The sequence below is a fragment of the Erythrolamprus reginae genome, chromosome 7 (genome assembly GCF_031021105.1).
Source record: "Erythrolamprus reginae isolate rEryReg1 chromosome 7, rEryReg1.hap1, whole genome shotgun sequence".
Lineage (NCBI taxonomy): Eukaryota > Metazoa > Chordata > Lepidosauria > Squamata > Dipsadidae > Erythrolamprus > Erythrolamprus reginae.
In genome coordinates, this window is record NC_091956.1 from 14,770,968 (window position 1) to 14,789,984 (window position 19,017).

The 19,017-nt window shown below is 39.9% G+C and overlaps 1 protein-coding gene across 15 annotated transcripts in view; it reads left to right on the top strand.

Moving 5' to 3' along the window:
- RBM47 (RNA binding motif protein 47) overlaps positions 1-19,017 on the top strand; it is a 107,722-nt gene that overhangs the window by 32,216 nt on the left and 56,489 nt on the right. Inside the window, exon 1 of one of the 15 annotated variants that reach the window (XM_070757050.1) lies at positions 14,255-14,425. The exons of 12 other annotated variants lie outside the window; for them this stretch is intronic. The gene's annotated coding sequence lies outside the window, so the exon portion shown is untranslated. Of the gene's footprint in view, positions 1-14,254; positions 14,426-14,445; positions 14,796-19,017 lie in introns of those variants that run through there. 2 more of the 15 variants (XM_070757063.1, XM_070757061.1) reach the window with 2 other exon arrangements.

Consider the following 19,017-nt stretch of genomic DNA (forward strand, 5'->3'; position numbering starts at 1 on the left):
TTCCAAATCCTACACGGGAAGAAACCCGAATATACCAAGACCGTCATACCTGTACCCGTGAAAATCTACGAATATATATATATATATATATATATATATATATATATATGTGTGTGTGTGTGTGTGTGTGTGTGTGTGTGTGTGTGTGTGTGTGTGTGTCACATGTTTAAGCTGAATTTGAAAATTAAGGGAGACTAGGATAGATCTATTTCGGCCTTATTTTGGCCTCATCAGCTAGCCATACCCACTGGGACTTGAACCTGCAACCGTTGCCTTGTAAGGCAGAGAATTATCCTCTAGGCTACAGTATCCAATCCCTTCAGCTCTGTACCAGAGAAGGGTTACATTTTGTGTGGAATCACCCTGGTATATTGAAGGAACATCACAGCTCCTTTTTTGCCTCTCGGCCCAACCCAGGGCCATTTCCAAGGCAGTTAATTTTTTTATTGATAGCCGACAATTCTATCTGTATGTGTCACATGTTTAAGCTGAATTTGAAAATTAAGGGAGACTAGGATAGATCTATTTTGGCCTTATTTTGGCCTCATCAGCTAGCCATACCCACTGGGACTTGAACCTGCAACCGTTGCCTTGTAAGGCAGAGAATTATCCTCTAGGCTACAGTATCCAATCCCTTCAGCTCTGTACCAGGGAAGGGTTACATTTTGTATCGAATCATATATATATGATATATATGAGAGAGAGAGAGAGAGAGAGAGAGAGAGAGAGAGAGATAGAGAGATAGAGATAGAGATAGAGAGAGATATATAGATATATAGATATATAGAGATAGATAGATAGATAGATAGATATAGAGATATATAGAGATAGAGATATATAAAGATATAGATATAGATATATAGATATAGATATATAGATAAGGAGAGAATATATATGACATATGAGATAAGGAAAGACAATTGGACAGGGGACGATAGGCACATCAGTGCACTTATATACGCCCCTTACTGGCCTCTTAGGAACCTGGAGAGGTTGAACAGAGAGGTTGAAATGAACAGATGTGATTAATTAAATGTCTGTGGGGTTTTCCCCCCTAACCTTTCACCAAATAATGTGTTTCACCAATCCTTGAATACAGCTCATCTGTCTGGAACCCACTCCACATTTTAGACATAAACATTTTGGAAAATGTCCAGAGATACTTTACTAGAAGAGCCCTCCACTCCTCCACTCGCAACAGAATGCCCTATGCAACTAGACTTACAATCCTAGGTTTAGAAGGCTTAGAACTACGTCGCCTTAAACACGACCTAAGCATGGCCCATAAAATCATCTGCTACAACGTCCTTCCTTGTCAACGATTACTTCAGCTTTAACCACAACAACACACGAGCACACAACAGATGCAAACTTAAAGTAAACAGCTCCAAACTCGACTGCAGGAAATGTGACTTTAGTAACTGAGTAGTTGATGCATGGAACTCACTACCTGACTGTAGTGTCATCAACTGACCCCCAAAACTTTAGCCTTAGACTATCCACCGTTGACCTCTCCCAATTCCTAAGAGCGTGCATAAGTACACCAGTGTGCCTATCGTCCCCCATCCTAATGTTTTTCTCTTATTAGTATCATTTATATAAATATTGTTATATCTTTGTATACTACCAATACGTATTTCTGGTCACAATTCAAAGTGTTGGTCATCACCTATAAAGCCCTTCATGGCACCGGACCAGGGTATCTACGAGACCGCCTTCTGCCGAACGAATCCCAGCAACCGGTTAGGTCCCATAGAGTGGGCCTTCTCCGGGTCCCGTCAACAAAACAATGTCGTTTGGCGGGCCCCAGGGGAAGAGCCTTCTCTGTGGGGGCCCCAGCCCTCTGGAACCAACTCCCCCCGGAGATTAGAATTGCCCCCACCCTCCTTGCCTTTCGTAAGCTCCTTAAAACCCACCTCTGCTGTCAGGCATGGGGGAACTGAGATATTCTTTCCCCCTAGGCCTTTACAATTTATGCATGGTATGTTTGTATGGATGGATGTTTGGTTTTACAAATAAGGGTTTTTTAACTGTTTCAGTATTGGATTTACATGCTGTTTTGTACTACTGTTGTTAGCCGCCCTGAGTCTACGGAGAGGGGCGGCATACAAATCCAATAAATAATAATAATAATAATAATAATAATAATAATAATAATAATATTTGAAAAAATAAATAAATAAAAATTAAAAATTCACAGAATCAGGCTGAATCGGGCACAACCCACTGTTCCTTAAGGCTGTGTTACTCATTTAATAACTGCAAACAATTCATTTAATAACTGTGGCAAGAAAAGTGACAGAATGGGGATAAAACTCCTCTTCACAAATCTCTCACTTAGCAACATCAATTGCGGTTGTAAAGTTGAGGACCAGTCTGTGCTTACTCCTAGAGCAAGAACATGACAGGGGTTACATGGGTTTTCCAAAACACGACCGAAAAGTTTGGCAAAAGTTTCGAACTTTGCTTCAAAAAAAGGTTTATCTGCTTTTCCTCGCCACTCGATCCTTTAAAACAGTGATTTTCAACCTTTTTTGAGCCGCGACACATTTTTTACATTTATGAAACCCTGGGGCACATTGAGTGGGGGGAAGGTGGGGGCTAAAAAAAGTTTGGACAAAAAAAATCTCTCTCTCTCTCTTCCTCCCTTTTGCTCTATTTCTCTCTCCCTTCCTTCTTTCTCTCTCCATCCCCCTTTCTTTCTCTTCCTTCCTTCCTCTCTTTTTTGCTCTCTTTCTCTCTCCCTCCCTCCCTTCCTCTATGTCTTTCTCTCTCTCTTCTTCCCTCCCTCTCTTTCTCTCTCTCTTGCTTTCTTTCTCTCTCTTTCTCTCTCTCTTGCTTTCTTTCTCTTGTTCTCTTTGTCTCTCTCTTTCTTTCTCTCTCTCTCTTGTTCTCTCTCTCTCTTTCTCTTGCTTTCTCTCTCTCTCTTTCTCTCTCTCTTGCTTTCTCTCTCTTGTTCTCTTTCTCTCTCTCTCTCTTTCTCTCTCTCTCTCTCTCTTTCTCTCTCTTGCTTTCTTTCCCTCTCTCTCTTGCTTTCTTTCTCTTTTGCTTTCTTTCTCTCTCTGAGCTTCGCGGCACACCTGAACATGTCTCACGGCACACTGGTTGAAAAACACTGCTTTAAAATATTTTACTTGCTCTTAGTATGACCCTACGTGGCACTATGGTGCAACGCTAAAAGCACCAGGAGAAACAGGTTTGGTGGCTTCTGGAGAGAGGTTATGAAACAGCTCTCCTACAATTCCTGAGTTTCAGGGTATATAATTTTCTACCTGCCCCCGGAGATGGAAACTCAGCATTTGTCGAGAGGGCTCTTGAATGTATGAATTAAAAACAGACCTTTCTTCTGTACAAACAGTAGTTGTTTGAAGATCAAGTGCAATTCACTAATGGAACTTTCGCCAAGTTGGATTCTCCAGATGTTTATATTTTTTTAAATAGAGTTTATTAATTTTTCATTCTTTTTAAAACAAACAAACAAAAGCACAATAAGTACAGTAAGTAGTGCAGTCAGGCGGTAGGGAAAGCAAGTAGGATGCTTGGCTGCATAGCTAGAGGTATAACAAGCAGGAAGAGGGAGATTATGATCCCGCTATATAGAATGCTGGTGAGACCACACTTGGAATACTGTGTTCAGTTCTGGAGACCTCACCTACAAAAAGATATTGACAAAATTGAACGGGTCCAAAGATGGGCTACAAGAATGGTGGAAGGTCTTAAGCATAAAACGTATCAGGAAAGACTTAATAAACTCAATCTGTATAGTCTGGAGGACAGAAGGAAAAGGGGGGACATGATCGAAACATTTAAATATATTAAAGGGTTAAATAAGGTCCAGGAGGGAAGTGTTTTTAATAGGAAAGTGAACACAAGAACAAGGGGACACAATCTGAAGTTAGTTGGGGGAAAGATCAAAAGCAACATGAGAAAATATTATTTTACTGAAAGAGTAGTAGATCCTTGGAACAAACTTCCAGCAGACGTGGTTGGTAAATCCACAGTAACTGAATTTAAACATGCCTGGGATAAACATATATCCATCCTAAGATAAAATACAGAAAATAGTATAAGGGCAGACTAGATGGACCAGGAGGTCTTTTTCTGCCGTCAGACTTCTATGTTTCTATGTTTCTGATACATCATTGCATAGCGTACTTTTTGGGGAGGAAAATAGGAAAATAGGAAAAGTCTGCACTACTATTACTACTGTACTAGGTTTTTTTTCTCATCATTCCTATCACCCATCTCCTCCCACTTATGACTGTATGACTGTAACTTGTTGCTTGTATCCTTAAGATTATTATTAATATTGATTGTTTCTTCATTGCTTATTTGACCCCTATGACAATCACTAAGTGTTGTACCACATGATTCTTGACGAATGTGTATTTTCTTTGATGTACACTGAGAGCATCTGCACCAAAGACAAATTCCTTGTGTGTCTAATCACACTTGGCCAATAAAGAATTCTGTTCTTGGGCGTGGCTTATTTTGCGGGTGTGGTTTGCCAGCCATGTGACCAGGTGGCAGTGGCTTGACAATCATGTGACCAAGGGGTGGCTTAAAGGTCATGTGACTGGCTTAAAGGTGGCCAACTTGACGCCACTCACGTCAAGGGTTTTGGTTGGGGTTAGGGTGCCTCTCCACGCCTCAAAGCGATACAATTTCCCTGTTCTATTCTATTCTATTCTAATTCTATTCTATTCTATTCTAAATAGAAATATAGCCTAAGAGAGCAATGATAGACGAAAATAACTTTATTTGTAGTTTAAATTAAAAAATGTAAACAAAACGTTAGCAAAAACAAGGTTTTTTTAAAAAATGTTTTTATCTCTGATTGAATTTCTGATAGAAATGGAGATGTACGTACCCTAAATGTGTGTTCTTTTATGTTTCTCTTTGTTTGTGTATGTCTCATTTTAAAAAATAAAGGCAGAACTAAACAAGGGGAGGGGAGAAAAAGGGGTGTTCATAATAAGAGAACTAACTCCCTTTATACTTATTAAATTTATAACGCCTCCCATCCTGGAGAAAGTAACTCTTTGGAAAGTGTAAAATAATACAACACAACAATAAATATTAATCGTTACCTAAATAGGTTGCCTCTTATCTTGAGGGTGTGTGGTGATATGTTCTTTCTCCAGTGTTTGCCAATTTTATCAAGAAAGTCCAAAGACTCAAGTTGGTACTTTTGGTCTGTCTCAAAAAAAAGAAATGTTCTTTATTACTGAAGCACTGCTCCACCCTTCATTGTAAAAACTTTACTCGAACGCTGCATTTGTTCATTACGGTTTGTAAACCACTTTGCTCCCAACCACTCTGGTCAATTTACAATAAGGAATGGAATAGGGCAGTGAAAGGCTGCAAATTTTTTTACTACCACACTTTGGGCGTGGCTTATTTTGCGGGTGTGGCTTGCCAGCCACGTGACCAGGTGGGAGTGGCTTGATGATCATGTGACCAGGGGGTGGCTTAAAGGTCATGTGAGTGGCTTAAAGGTGGCCAACTTAATGCCACTTACGTCAAGGGTTTTGGTTGTGGTTAGGGTGCCTCGCCTCAAAGCGATACAATTTCCCTATCGATTTACTATTACTGAACCTCCAAAATATACTCTTTAATTCTATGTATATATGACATATGTGCACATACATATTACACACAGGCATACAAAAATATACATTATCTACTATATACACCAGTGATTTTCAACCTTTTTTGAGCCACGGCACATTTTTTACATTTACAACACCCTGGGGCACATTGAGGGGGGGGGCTAAAAAAAGTTTGGACAAAATTTTTTTCTCTCTCTTCCTCCCTTTTGCTCTATTTCTCTCTCCCTCCCTCTTTCTCTCCCTTCTTCTTTTTTCTCTCTCTCCATCCCTCTTTCTTCTCTCTTCCTTCCTTCCTCTTTTTTGCTCTCTTTCTCCCTCCCTCTCTCTCTTTCTTTCTTTCTCTTTCTTTCTCTATCTTTCTCTCTCTCTTGCTTGCTTTCTCTCTTGTTCTCTTTCTCTCTCTTGCTTTCTCTCTCTCTTTTTCTTTCTTTCTCTCTCATTTTCTTTTTCTCTCTCTCTCTTTCTTTTTCTCTCTCTATTTCTCTCTCTCTCTCTTGCTTTCTTTCTCTCTCTCCCTCTTTCTTTCTTTCTTTCTTTCTCTCTCTCTGTGTTTTCTTTCTGTCTCTCTCATTCTTTCTCTCTCTCTTGTTTTCTTTCTCTCTCTGAGCTTCGCGGCACACCTGACCATGTCTCACGGCACACTAGTGTGCCGCGGCACACTGGTTGAAAAACACTGATATACACTGTATGTGTATGTACACATACACACACACGCACAACTCTTCTAAAATTATACACATTCAACTTCATTCACTGCAATAGGAAAAACATACCCAGAGCTCAGAAGGGGAGTGGGGGAGAACAAAAAATCCAATTTTTTTCTACCTGACCAAACTTTTTCTGCATGCCCAACCGTACCCGTAGGAACCCATCACTGGAATAGGGGAAGAAAAGAGTTGGGGTTCTTAACACCTGTTTTCTGGCAGAGGTTTTGTGAGCCAACTAGGTTACATCATCAGTGCTAGCGGGAGAGTAGGGTTTGCTCTCTTTTATATACCAGTGGCTTGCCCTATCCGTGTTGGTGAGAATGGTGCTTAGCCTGTCATTTACTTTGAGCTTGTTTTATCTGAATTCGTAGTTCCTTGATTGGTGTGTGGTTTACGTCGTGAGTGTTGGCTTAAGTGTTAACCTCGGTGTAAATTTTTGAATGTTGATTGCTGTTCAGGAAATATTGTGGGTCTTGTCGCTTTTTGATTGGCTAATCAAGGAACCACTGACAGGACAAGCCGCTGTATGTCAACAGAGAGCCAACCCCTTTGCCCTCTAGCACTGAAGATGTTGCCTAGTTTGGTAATGAAATGTCTGCATGAAAACCACCAAGCTCAGAGAGCCCCAAGGACCCCATAATCCTTTCCTCCTCCTCCTCCTCCACTTCCACACACCCCACTCCCTCCTAAAACTGATAATGTTATCTAGTGTGGGTAATGAAACATCTGGAAGAAAACAGCCAAGCTCAGAGAATAGAGTGGAGTAAAGTAGAGTAAAGTAGAGTAAAGTAGGGTAGGGTAGGATAGGATAGGATAGGATAGAATAGAATAGGAACAGAAAGATTAAGAATGGAATAAGATTAGAAATAGGATAGAACAGAACAGAATAGAATAGAAAGATTAGGAATAGTATAGAATAGAACAAAATAAGATTAGGAATAGAATAAGATTAGGAATAGCATAGCATAGCATAGAATAACATAGTTGGAAGGGACCTTGGAGGTCTTCAAGTCCAACTCCATGCTTAGGCAGGAAACCCTACACCACTTCAGACAAATGGTTATCTAACATCTTTAAAAATTCCAGTGTTGGGGCATTCACAACTTCTGGAGGTAAGCTGTTCCACGGATTAATTGCTCTAACCGTCAGGAAATTTCTCCTTAGTTCTAAGTTACTTCTCTCCTTGATTAGTTTCCACCCATTGCTTCTTGTCCTACCCTTAGGTACTTTGGAGAATAGTTTGACTCCCTCTTCTTTGTGGCAGCCCCTGATATATTGGAACGCTGCTATCATGTCTCCCCTGGTCCTTCTTTTCGTTAAACATACCCTTCAGAATATTTCCCCCAGAATTTACATGGCTACTACAGGTGCTGCTAGGGCAGCCTTGTGGGAGTGGATTGTTTGCAGGCGTGTGGGTGCACTTAAATTTCCTGCCTTCCTCCTCATGTCCCTTTCCGTGTTGTCATTGCTCCTTCTGCCTCTCTTTCCTCCCTCCCCTCCTATTTACCGCTAGTATCATACTTGTAATGTCTTGCTTGTGTAGTTTTTGCAACCTCTGCTAGACGCCCACCACCACCCACTTGCTGCTCACAAGGAAGTTGTTGGTGGATATGCAAAATCTCCCTGGACTCGGTGTGAGCTTGGAGGTTTTATTTTTATTGCTGTCACCAATGCAACCAGAAGCAGGGAAGGGCCACAATTCCTGGCTTGCAACGTCCTTTTTTTTTCTACCTTAAAAAAAACCAACAGTTCCTGGTTTAAAGAGGCATTAGTAGATTCAAGGCCAGGTAAAGCTCCATCGTCCCTGTTTCTAAATTGATCTGGGGTTTTGATCTGCAACAATATCTCCAAAAAAGCTTCTAGAGTTGTTAACCTGATCCTACACAGCTTCTGCTCAGGCAATCTCACACTACTCACAGGAGCCTACAAAACTTTTGCCAGACCCATCCTAGACTACTGCTCATCTGTCTGGAACCCATACCTCATCTCAGACATCAACACCCTTGAAAATGTCCAAAGATATTTCACCAGAAGAGCCCTTCACTCCTCCACTCGAAACAGAATATCCTACGAAAATAGACTAACAATCCTGGGCCTAGAAAGCCTAGAACTACGGCGCCTAAAACACGATTTGAGCATTGCCCACAAGATCATATGCTGCAACGTCCTACCGGTCAATGACTACTTCAGCTTCAACCGCAACAACACAAGAGCACGCAACAGATTCAAACTTAATACGAACCGCTCCAAACTTGACTGTAAAAAATATGATTTCAACAATCGAGTTGTCGAAGCGTGGAACTCATTACCGGACTCAATTGTGTCAACCCCTAACCCCCAACATTTCTCCCTTAGACTCTCCACGATTGACCTCTCCAGGTTCCTAAGAGGCCAGTAAGGGGCGTACATAAGTGCACTGGTGTGCCTTTCGTCCCCTGTCCATTTGTCTTTCCTTTCTCTCACTTATCACATATATTTTCTTTCTTTCATATATCCTCTCCTCTAAGTTCACTTTACCCTTATACTGTATATGTCTATTTTTCTTCCTATGTATTTGTGTATTGGACAAATGAATGAATGAATGAATGAATGAATGAATGAATGAATGAATAAATAAATAAATAAATAAATAAATAAATAAAATTGGCCTATGATGGTCTTTTAAGCACCTGCTTGACCAAAAGCTTACCGGATAAGTGGAAAGTTATTTGCTGTGCTCACAGCTCACATCCCTGTAGTAATCTTAGGGATAGCAGGTGCCGTATTATCAGTAGTGGGTTGCTACCGGGGCTGTTTTATTTATTTGTTTGTTTTGTCAAGTACATATTGGTGGTATGCAAAGATATAACAATGTTTACATATTGGTGGCATACAAAAATATAACATTATACTAGTGTGAGCAGGGTTGGGCTGCTGCCTGGATTTGGGGGGGCACAGTGGGGTAGCAAAAATGGAGCTCCACCCCAGAGCACCCAATTTGCACTGAAAGAGGTTGAAAGAAAATGCAGGGCGTCCTTCATAAGCCACGCCCACAGTGTAGTAGTAAAAGAATTAGTAGCCCATCATTGAGTGTGAGACACATTAGCAGAGGGGACGGAAGGCACTCTGGTTCACTTATGCACGCCCCTTACTGACCTCTTAGGAATCGGGTGAGGTCAATAGTGGAGAGTCCAATGAAGGGCTACAATTTTTTTTTACTGCCACGTCATGGGCGTGGCTTATTTGTGGGTGTGGCTTGCTGGCCATGTGACCAGGTGGGAGTGGCTTGATGATTATTATTATTATTTATTAGATTTGTATGCCGCCTCTCTCCAAAGACTCAGGGCGGCTAACAACAATATAAAAAGACAATTTAAACAAATCTAATATTAAAAACAATCTAAAAAACCCCAATTTAAAGATCCTGTGAATGGGCGTGGCTTAAAGGTCATGTGACTGGCTTAAAGGTGGCCAACTTGTCGTCACTCACGTCAAGGGTTAGGGTTAGGGTGCCTGGCCTCTCCGCACCTCAAAGAGATACAATTTCCCTATCTATTTACTATTATTACTGAACATCCAAAATATACTATTTAATTCTAGGTTCAGTACAGTATATATGCCATATGTGTACATATATATTACATACAGGCACACAAAAATATACATTATCTACTATATAAATTGTATGTGTATGTACACACACACACACACACACAAACGCACAGCTCTTCTAAAATTATACACATTCAACCTCATTTACTGCAATAGGAAAAACATACCCAAAGCCAGAAAGGGAAAAAAGAGAAAAAAATTCAAAATTTTTCAGCCAATTCTGCGTACCAGACCATACCCGTAGGAGCCCAACACTGGGAGAGTCTAAGGGTAAAGTTTTGGGGGTTAAGTGATGATACTACAAAGTCTGGTAGTGAGTTCCAGGCATCGACTACTCGATTACTAAAGTTGTGTTTCCTACAGTTGAGTTTGGAGCGGTTTAAGTTTATTTTTATGGTTTTATCTGTTGTGTGCTCGTGTATTGTTGTGATTGAAGCTGAAGTGTGCCAAGGTGCTTTTGCTTCTGCGTATGTGCTGGAAGCGAAATCTCACGCGGGGATGCGCATGGGAGAGAGATTTCAGCTATTTTTTTGCTTCTGCACATGTGCGAAAGCAAAAAAAAAAAAAAGCCGAAATTACACGCCAGAGCTAACCAAAACACCGGGAGTGGCAGTAATAGGAATCCACCCCTGCACATGTCCACCGATACGGTTCCGCGTGCCACTTGTGGCATGCGTTCCGTAGGTTCGCCGTCACTAGTATAGGATCATCTGCCATGGAAATGGGGTCGGATTTGAAGACGTCCAAGATTCCCTTCCAACCCTATTATTCCATATTCTGTGTTTCCCTCGGACAGCTTGTGGACTGGGTCAAGGAGGGCATGTAAAACAAAAATATTCTGTAGGCCGGAAGACTCCCCATGCCTGGCCTTCTTAATAACAAAATTACCTTTTGGCTATTTGTGTCCCTGTGATAATAGCTTTGGAACGCGGAGGGAGTCTTGTTTTGCTTGGGAATAATTTTGTAGCTTCCATATGGCAACAATCTCGCAAGGGAGCGAGGGATCTCTTTGCAAAGCTTGAAAAAAGGTGGTGATATGCGTGGAGAAAGCTCAAGAAAGCATCCTCTTTTTTTAAAAAAAGAAAATTTATTTGTTTATAAACTTTAAAAAATACATGAAAGAAAAAACAAATAAACAAAGACGAACCAAAAGCAAAAATGAAACATATAGACATAAATTTATACCTTTAAGGTTATTTTACGATACATATAGTGACTAGTATTTTATGCTTATTTACTATTTTTGTCTAATTCTACTGCCATTGTATTTTATATATCTCTAAGGATCTTAATTATAACACCATGACTTAATATACGCTGCTCAAAAAAATAAAGGGAACACTCAAATAACACATCCTAGATCTGAATGAATGAAATATTCTCATTGGATATTTCATTTGCACAACTATTCCATTTGCACAACAGCATGTGGAATTGATTGTCAATCAATGTTGCTTCCTAAGTGGAAAATAACATTTAACACAGCACAGTACTTAAGCAAAATAGTTCTGTTGAGATTGGCACATGCGGGGTCTGATTGGGGTGGATTGACAAGGCGACGATGAAATATAATTTTATCACATTTTATCCTATTAATTTATGGTGTTTTATGCCAATGTCACGTAAACTGTATTTTATAGAATGGAATGGAATGGAATGGAATGGAATAGAATAATTTATTGGCCAAGTGTGATTGGACACAGAAGGAATTTGTCTTTGGTGCAGATATTCTCAGTGTACATAAAGGAAAAGATGCATTTGTCAAGAATCATGAGATACAACACAATTGTCATAGGGGTCAAATAAGCAATAAGGAAACAATCAATATTAATAAAAACCTTAAGGATACAAGCAACAAGTTACAGTCATAAGTGGGAGGAAATGGGTGATAGGAATGATGAGAAAAAACTAGTAGTAATAATAGTGCAGTAAATAGTAAATAGTTTGACAGTGTTGATGGAATTATTTGTTTAGCAGAGTGATGGCATTTGGGGAAAAAACCGTTCTTGTGTCTAGTTGTCTTGGTGTGCGGTGCTCTGTAGTGACGTTTTGAGGGTAGGAGTTGAAACAGTTTATGTCCAGGATGCGAGGGGTCAGTAAATATTTTCACCGCCCTCTTTTTGACTTGTGCAGTGTACAGGTCCTCAATGGAAGGCATGTTGGCAGCCATTGCTTTCTCTGCAGTTCTGATTATTCTCTGAAGTCTGTGTTGGTTTTATTGGGTTACAGAACCGAACCAGACAGTTATAGAGGTGCAAATGACAGACTCCATGATTCCCCTGTAGAATTCTTATTCCGATTTCATGTCAAGTGGTTATTTTATCCAATCCCGTTTTAAATGGCTTCGGCCAAAGTTGAGGGGCAATTTGTTTCCTGAACTCTGCACTTCGAGCTGGCCCAAGGACTGATCGATAAAATGAAGGAACGAAGGTCCCACCTTTGCCCGTAAATCTGGTACCTTCCTGGTGGATCCGGCTGCCAATCTAAGTGCCTGGCTGGAGATTATGGGGGTTAAACCCAACACCTCAGGTGGAGATCCGTTTGAGGGAGGTTGATCTTTGGCCTGCCTGCCTGCGAGGACTTTGTCGGGTTTTTTTCAGATCCTCTGTGGGATACCAATGACTCGAGTTTCTGTCCTCTTCGTTTGTGTAATTTTTAACCAGAATGGAATGCAGAAAATCTGGTTCGGAGGTGGTAGAGCTTTAACCTGGGGTAGACGTGGAAAAGTGGCAGTGAGTAAGAGAGACCGCCTTACGGGAAAAAAAATCACTTCTCTCTGTGAGCGTGTGTATGTGCTCTCTCACACACATTTGGGAATTGTGTGTGTCTTATCAGTAAAAGTTTGATGTTCCCGTTCCCATTCGTTTTTTTTACTTTCCTCCAGCCTTGCAGCCCTTCAGGATGTTTCATTGCAAGTTGCTCGTTCGTTTCCACAAATAAAAAAATAAAATAACTTATCATAGAAGAATAGAAGAATTCTTTATTGGCCAGGTGTGATTGGACACACAAAGAATTTGTCTTTGGTGCATATGCTCTCAGTGTACATAAAAGAAAAGATACATTATTATTATTATTATTATTATTATTATTATTATTATTATTATTTATTAGATTTGTATGCCGCCCCTCTCCGAAGACTCGGGGCGGCTATTATTGACATTTGTCAATAATTATGAGATACAACATTTAATGATTGTCATAGGGGTCAAATAAGCAATGAAGAAACGATCAATATTAATAAAAATCTTAGGATACAAGCAACAAGTTATTGTTACAGTTATTGAGGTGTTTTGGTCTGAGTGTTAGATTTATTAGGAAATCTGCTAGCGACCCATTCTTTATTAGAAACATAGAAACATAGAAGACTGACGGCAGAAAAAGACCTCATGATCCATCTAGTCTGCCCTATACTATTTTTTGTATTTTATCTTAGGATGGATATATGTTTATCCCAGGCATGTTTAAATTCAGTTACTGTGGATTTACCAACCACATCTGCTGGAAGTTTGTTCCAAGGATCTACTACTCTTTCAGTCAAATAATATTTTCTCATGTTGCTTTTGATCTTTCCCCCAACTACTCATATTTCCTGATTGTAAAGTGACAAATCATCCTCCTTTGGTAGGTTCCGTCTTTCCTTGAAAAGTGTCCTCCTACCTGTCTTCCTTTTCAATATTTTAAAACCAACCTGTCAATCTCTGTATTCAGAGATGCAGCGCCGAACTGTTACGCGTCATGTGACGGTACAGTTTGGAAAGATGCGACTATGAAACACATGCACAGGAGAACTTCGTGTCTCTTGCACTTGTCTCCCACCATTGCCCCTATATTATACTTTGTGTTTACTTCTAACGGAAATACGAAATTATTCCTTTCTCTGTGAATCTTATACCCAGATTAGTACCATTCGCGTTTTATTAATTCATCCATTCAATTTTATGCAACCCTGCATTCAACACGAGTGTGAAATAATTTAAGTACAGATTTAGTAAAGTTCTGTTGCTTTGATTATTAACGTTTTGGCTTTAATTATTAATTTTATTGATTTATAGTGACATGAATGTTTCATGTTGGATTTTTTTTCTTACATTTTTTTCCCGTCCTCCTCTTCATTGTAAAAAAAAAAATATTGGTCACCTTACTGATCGGTTTGTTTCTCGCTGTCACCTCGGTCCGATGTGCCTTGATTTCGGAACCAAATCACTCAAACGGCGAAGAGATTAAGCGATCCCAGATTTCACCCCCCTTTTTTTATGGCTGCCTCGCCCTGCAGGCCTTCTACTCAAAGTCCTTGCTCTGTTTGTGTTACCTGCCTGCAAGGTTGCGTTGCTTTTGTTGCCTTAGATCCTGTGCGCTCCTGTGTTTGCATGAAGGGTGGGACGAGCGCCTTGTAAAACATTTACAAAAAAACCAGCCAGCCATAGATTTGAAGGGCATTCCACTGCCAAGCTGGCTGGGGGAGGAGAAACAGACAACTTACGTACCGGGAGCAGACGAAGGCCAACTACATAGCAGGTACGGTTGTAATATTTTGCTTTTTCTCCCCTTCCTCTCTTCTTTTTGAGAATTGGGGTGTCCTTGGCCCAGCCAGAACTGGAAAGGAAAATAATCGCCCTTTCTTTTTTCTGAAAGAAAGAGAAAGGAACTTGATTTACAGAAGGATTGTAATTTTTAAAAATATACCTTTTCTTTAAAAAGGTAGCCGAAAGACTCGGACTTGCAAACGTTCAGGATTTTGTCACTTGAATGAAGTTTTGCACCTGATATCCACGACTAGGTTTCTTCCAAAGTAGGTAATCTGTCGGTACAGCAGAAGAGTTCACACGAGCAGTTTCTGAGAACGTTTGTTAACAGAGGGGGATTTAATCGAAACCTCCGAATGATAGTAAGAAAAGTTTCTTTCTTAAAGGATGTTTAATTGAACACGACATCACGTGCCATAAGATATAGATTAGTTAGATTGCATAATATCTCTTGCCACGTATGTATGTATTATTGTTGTTATTGTTATTATTTATTATATTATTTTAGCGGAGGGGGATTTAATCGAACTGAACCTCCAAGCAATAGTAAGAAAAGGATGTTTTGCTCGTAATTGGAGACAACATCCCATGCCATAAGATATAGACAAGGTAGATTGCTAATGTCTCTCGCCACGTATGTATTATTATTATTATTTTTAATTTTGAGATCTTATCATAGCTGTTACATCTGATAAAGGCAGAAATCTGATTTGTAACTTGCCCATGCTGGTTTCGTTGCCAGTTTGTGTGGTTGTTCTATTAAAGGCACTACTAATCATGCGGAGAGTTATTTTTTCTATTCATGAATATTTTTTTTCCTGCAAGCATTTTTTCTCTCTCTTTCTCGCTGGTGCAGTAGATTATAGGAACGCTTTGGGCAAAAGTTCAGCATTTCTATTGCCTGGGAAAAATGCCACGCAATTGTTTCATAATCACAATTGATATATTGAACAGCGCATTTTCCTTCATTTCGTTCTTCTCTCTTCTTTTTTGCTATTTCAAATGGTCAGTTCAGATTATTTACAACAGGTAGAACCCGGATTGAAACAATACAAGTAAAAAAATATTTTTTAAAGACACGTTTTTCCATAACCCTATATAATAATAATAATAATAATAATAATAATAATAATAATAATAATAATAATTTATTAGATTTGTATGCCGCCCCTCTCCGAAGACTCGGAGCGGCTCACAACAACGATAAAAACAATATTATATTGGCACAAATCTAATATTAAAAAAAACCCTAAAAACCCTATCATAATTAAAAACCAAACAACACATACATACCAAACATAAATTATAATAAGCCTGGGGGAAAGGTGTCTCAAATCCCCCATGCCTGGCGGTATAGGTGGGTCTTAAGTAGTTTACGGAAGATAAGGAGGGTGGGAGCAGTTCTAATCTCCGGGGGGAGTTGATTCCAGAGGGCCGGGGCCACCACAGAGAAGGCTCTTCCCCTGGGGCCCACCAGACGACATTATTTAGTCGACGGGACCCGGAGAAGGCCAACTCTGTGGGACCTTATTGGCCGCTGGGATTCGTGTGGTAGCAGGTGGTTCCGGAGATATCTTAAATAACAGGATTAGCCACATCCTTAAAAGCAAACTACTGTACTATCAAAAGAATGAAGGTTTGGGTTAAAAGCAAATTTCCATCTGAAGTGTTGATACCTTTGTTTCGATCAGCTCCATTTGTGCCTGTTTTTAGAATTTCAACACGAAAAAGGAGATGAATGGGCGAAAGAGTCCTACTTGACATTTATTTATTTATTTATTTATTTATTTATTTATTTAAATTTATTTATTTATTTATTTTGTCCAATACACAATGAGGGTTTTAGTGGGTATATATCTATATACACATAGTAAAATACATGATGAAGGTTATAGAGGAGATACTCGTAGTAAAATATATCTAAGAAAGAATAGAAAAAAGGTATAGTAATCAATGAAAGAATAGAAGAAGAGATGTAGGAATAGAAGAAAGGTATAGGAGATATAGGAGAGCAATAGGACAGGGGACGGAAGGCACTCTAGTGCACTTGTACTTTTTGACAAATCTTTCACCCCGGAGTTTGGCAATGCATAACTGAAAACCACAATTATATGGTTTTGAAAAGTGGTAATCAGAAGAATTAAAGTGGGTTTAGGAGAGAATTTGCACAATGGGGTCTTAGATGTGCTTGAAAAGAGAAAGCTTTGTTTGAGTTGACTCTTGACGAAGGTGGATAAGTCTTATTTTATGTTGGCTTTTTCTCACAAGTTACAACTCCTGTCTCCCATCCAAGTACTAACCAAATCTGACTCTGCTTAGCTTTTTCAAGCTCAGCCACAACACTCTACATGAACCCCACTTGGTAGTAAATCTGATTATATCTAATACGACTTATTTCCCAGTGAAAAGTGTTTAAGGTTGCAAAGTAAGTTCGTTGTATTGTGTGTTATTTCTTTGGAAGTAAGTACAGAATGTTTTTTTTCTAAGCAGGTTTGTGGGCCAAGTTTCAATATGTTTATTTGCTATCTAGCAAATGTCTTCTGTTTGCTTCTAAAGGTCAGCCTACAACGGCCTAAAAATGGATTTGTTTTGTTTTGTTTTTGAAAACCCATTATTAATATGGAAATGTAAAATAAAAATCCTAACTTTCATTAACTACTAAGGCAGCTATCTATACATTTTGCCTAGAGTCCAGTTTCTGGTTAAAAGATTGAAAGATTTGGGTGTCTTTGCTTAATGCTTCCCTTTGACCTTGAAAGGACATTGAAATAGACAGACAAAAAACATACAGTGGTACCTCTACCTAAGAACACCTCTACCTACGAACTTTTCTAGATAAGAACCAGGTGTTCAAGATGTTTTTGCCTCTTCTCAAGAACCATTTTCCACTTACAAACCCGAGCCTCCAAAACTTTAACCGGAAAAGGCGGGGAGAAGCCTCTGTGGGGCCTCTCTAGGAACCTCCTGGGAGGAAACAGGGCCAGAAAAGGCGGGGAGAAGCCTCCGTGGGGCCTCTCTAGGAACCTCCTGGGAGGAAACAGGGCCAGAAAAGGCGGGGAGAAGCCTCCGTGGGGCCTCTCTAGGAACCTTCTGGGAGGAAACAGGGCCAGAAAAGGCGGGGAGAAGCCTCCCTGGGGCCTCTCTAGGAATCTCCTGGGAGGAAACAGGGCTGGAAAAAGCGTGGAGAAGCCTCTCTGGGGCCTCTCTAGGAATCTCCTGGGGGGAAACATGGCCTCCACCCACCCTGTGGTTTCCCTAATCGCACACATTATTTGCTTTTACATTGATTTCTATGGGGAAAATTACTTCAACTTAAGAACCTGGTCATGGAACTAATTAAGTTCGTAAGTAGAGGAACCACTGTACCATTAATCCTGTACTTACAACAGTTCGTTTAGTGATGGTCCAAAGTTAGGGCAGCACTCAAAAGTGACTTATGAGCTTTTTTCACACGTACAAGCTGTTGTAACAACCCTGTGGTCATGTGATCAAAATTCGGACTGACTTGTTTGTTTGTTTGTTTGTTTGTTTGTTTGTTTGTTTGTTTGTTCGTTTATTCATTCATTCATTCATTCATTTATTTATTTATTTATTTATTTATTTATTTATTTATTCAATTTTTATGCCGCCCTTCTCTTTAGACTCAGGGCGGCTTACAACGTGTTGGCAATAGCACTTTTTAACAGAGCCAGCATATTGCCCCCACAATCCTCATTTTATCTACATTGGAAGGATGGAAGGCTGAGTCAACCTTATATTATATATATCAACCTTACTCATATTTATGACAGTTGACCTGTCCTGGACTCATGTGAAACCTGATTCACTTAATAACCATGGCACGAAAAGTAAAATGTCTCTCTTAGCAACAAGTTACATTTTGGAATAAACTGTGGCCATATGTCAAGGACTACTTTTTCATTTAATTATTGGTTTATTTGTTTGTTCTGTCAAGTACGTATTGGTGGTATACAAAGATATAAAAATACATGATACTAGTAAGAGAGAAACATTAGAACAGGGGTCGGAAGGCACGCTGGTGCGCTTATGCACGCCCCTTACTGACCTCTTAGGAATCGGGAGAGGTCAACAGTGGATAGTCTAAGGGTAATTTTTGTGGGTTAAATAATGATGCTACAGAGTTTGGTAGTGAGTTCCATGCATCAACTACTCAGTTACTAAAGTTGTATTTCCTGCAGTCAGGTTTGGAGAGGTTTACTTTAAGTTTGTATTTGTTGTGTGCTCCTGTGTTGTGGTTGAAGCTGAAGTAGCCATTGACAGGAAGGACGTTGGAGCAGATGATTTTATGGGCCATGCTTGGGTCGTGTTTAAGGCGACGTAGTTCTAAGCTTTCTAAACCTAGGATTGTAAGTCTAGTTGTGTAGGGTATTCTGTTTCGAGTGGAGGAGTGGAGGGCTCTTCTAGTATAGTATCTCTGGATATTTTCTAGGGTGTTTATGTCCAAAATGTGGTGCAGGTTCCAGACAGATGAGCTGTATTGGAAGATTGGCCTGGCAAAAGTTTTGTATATTCTGGTTAGTAGTGTGAGATTACCGGAGCAGAAGCTATGTAGGATTAGGTTAA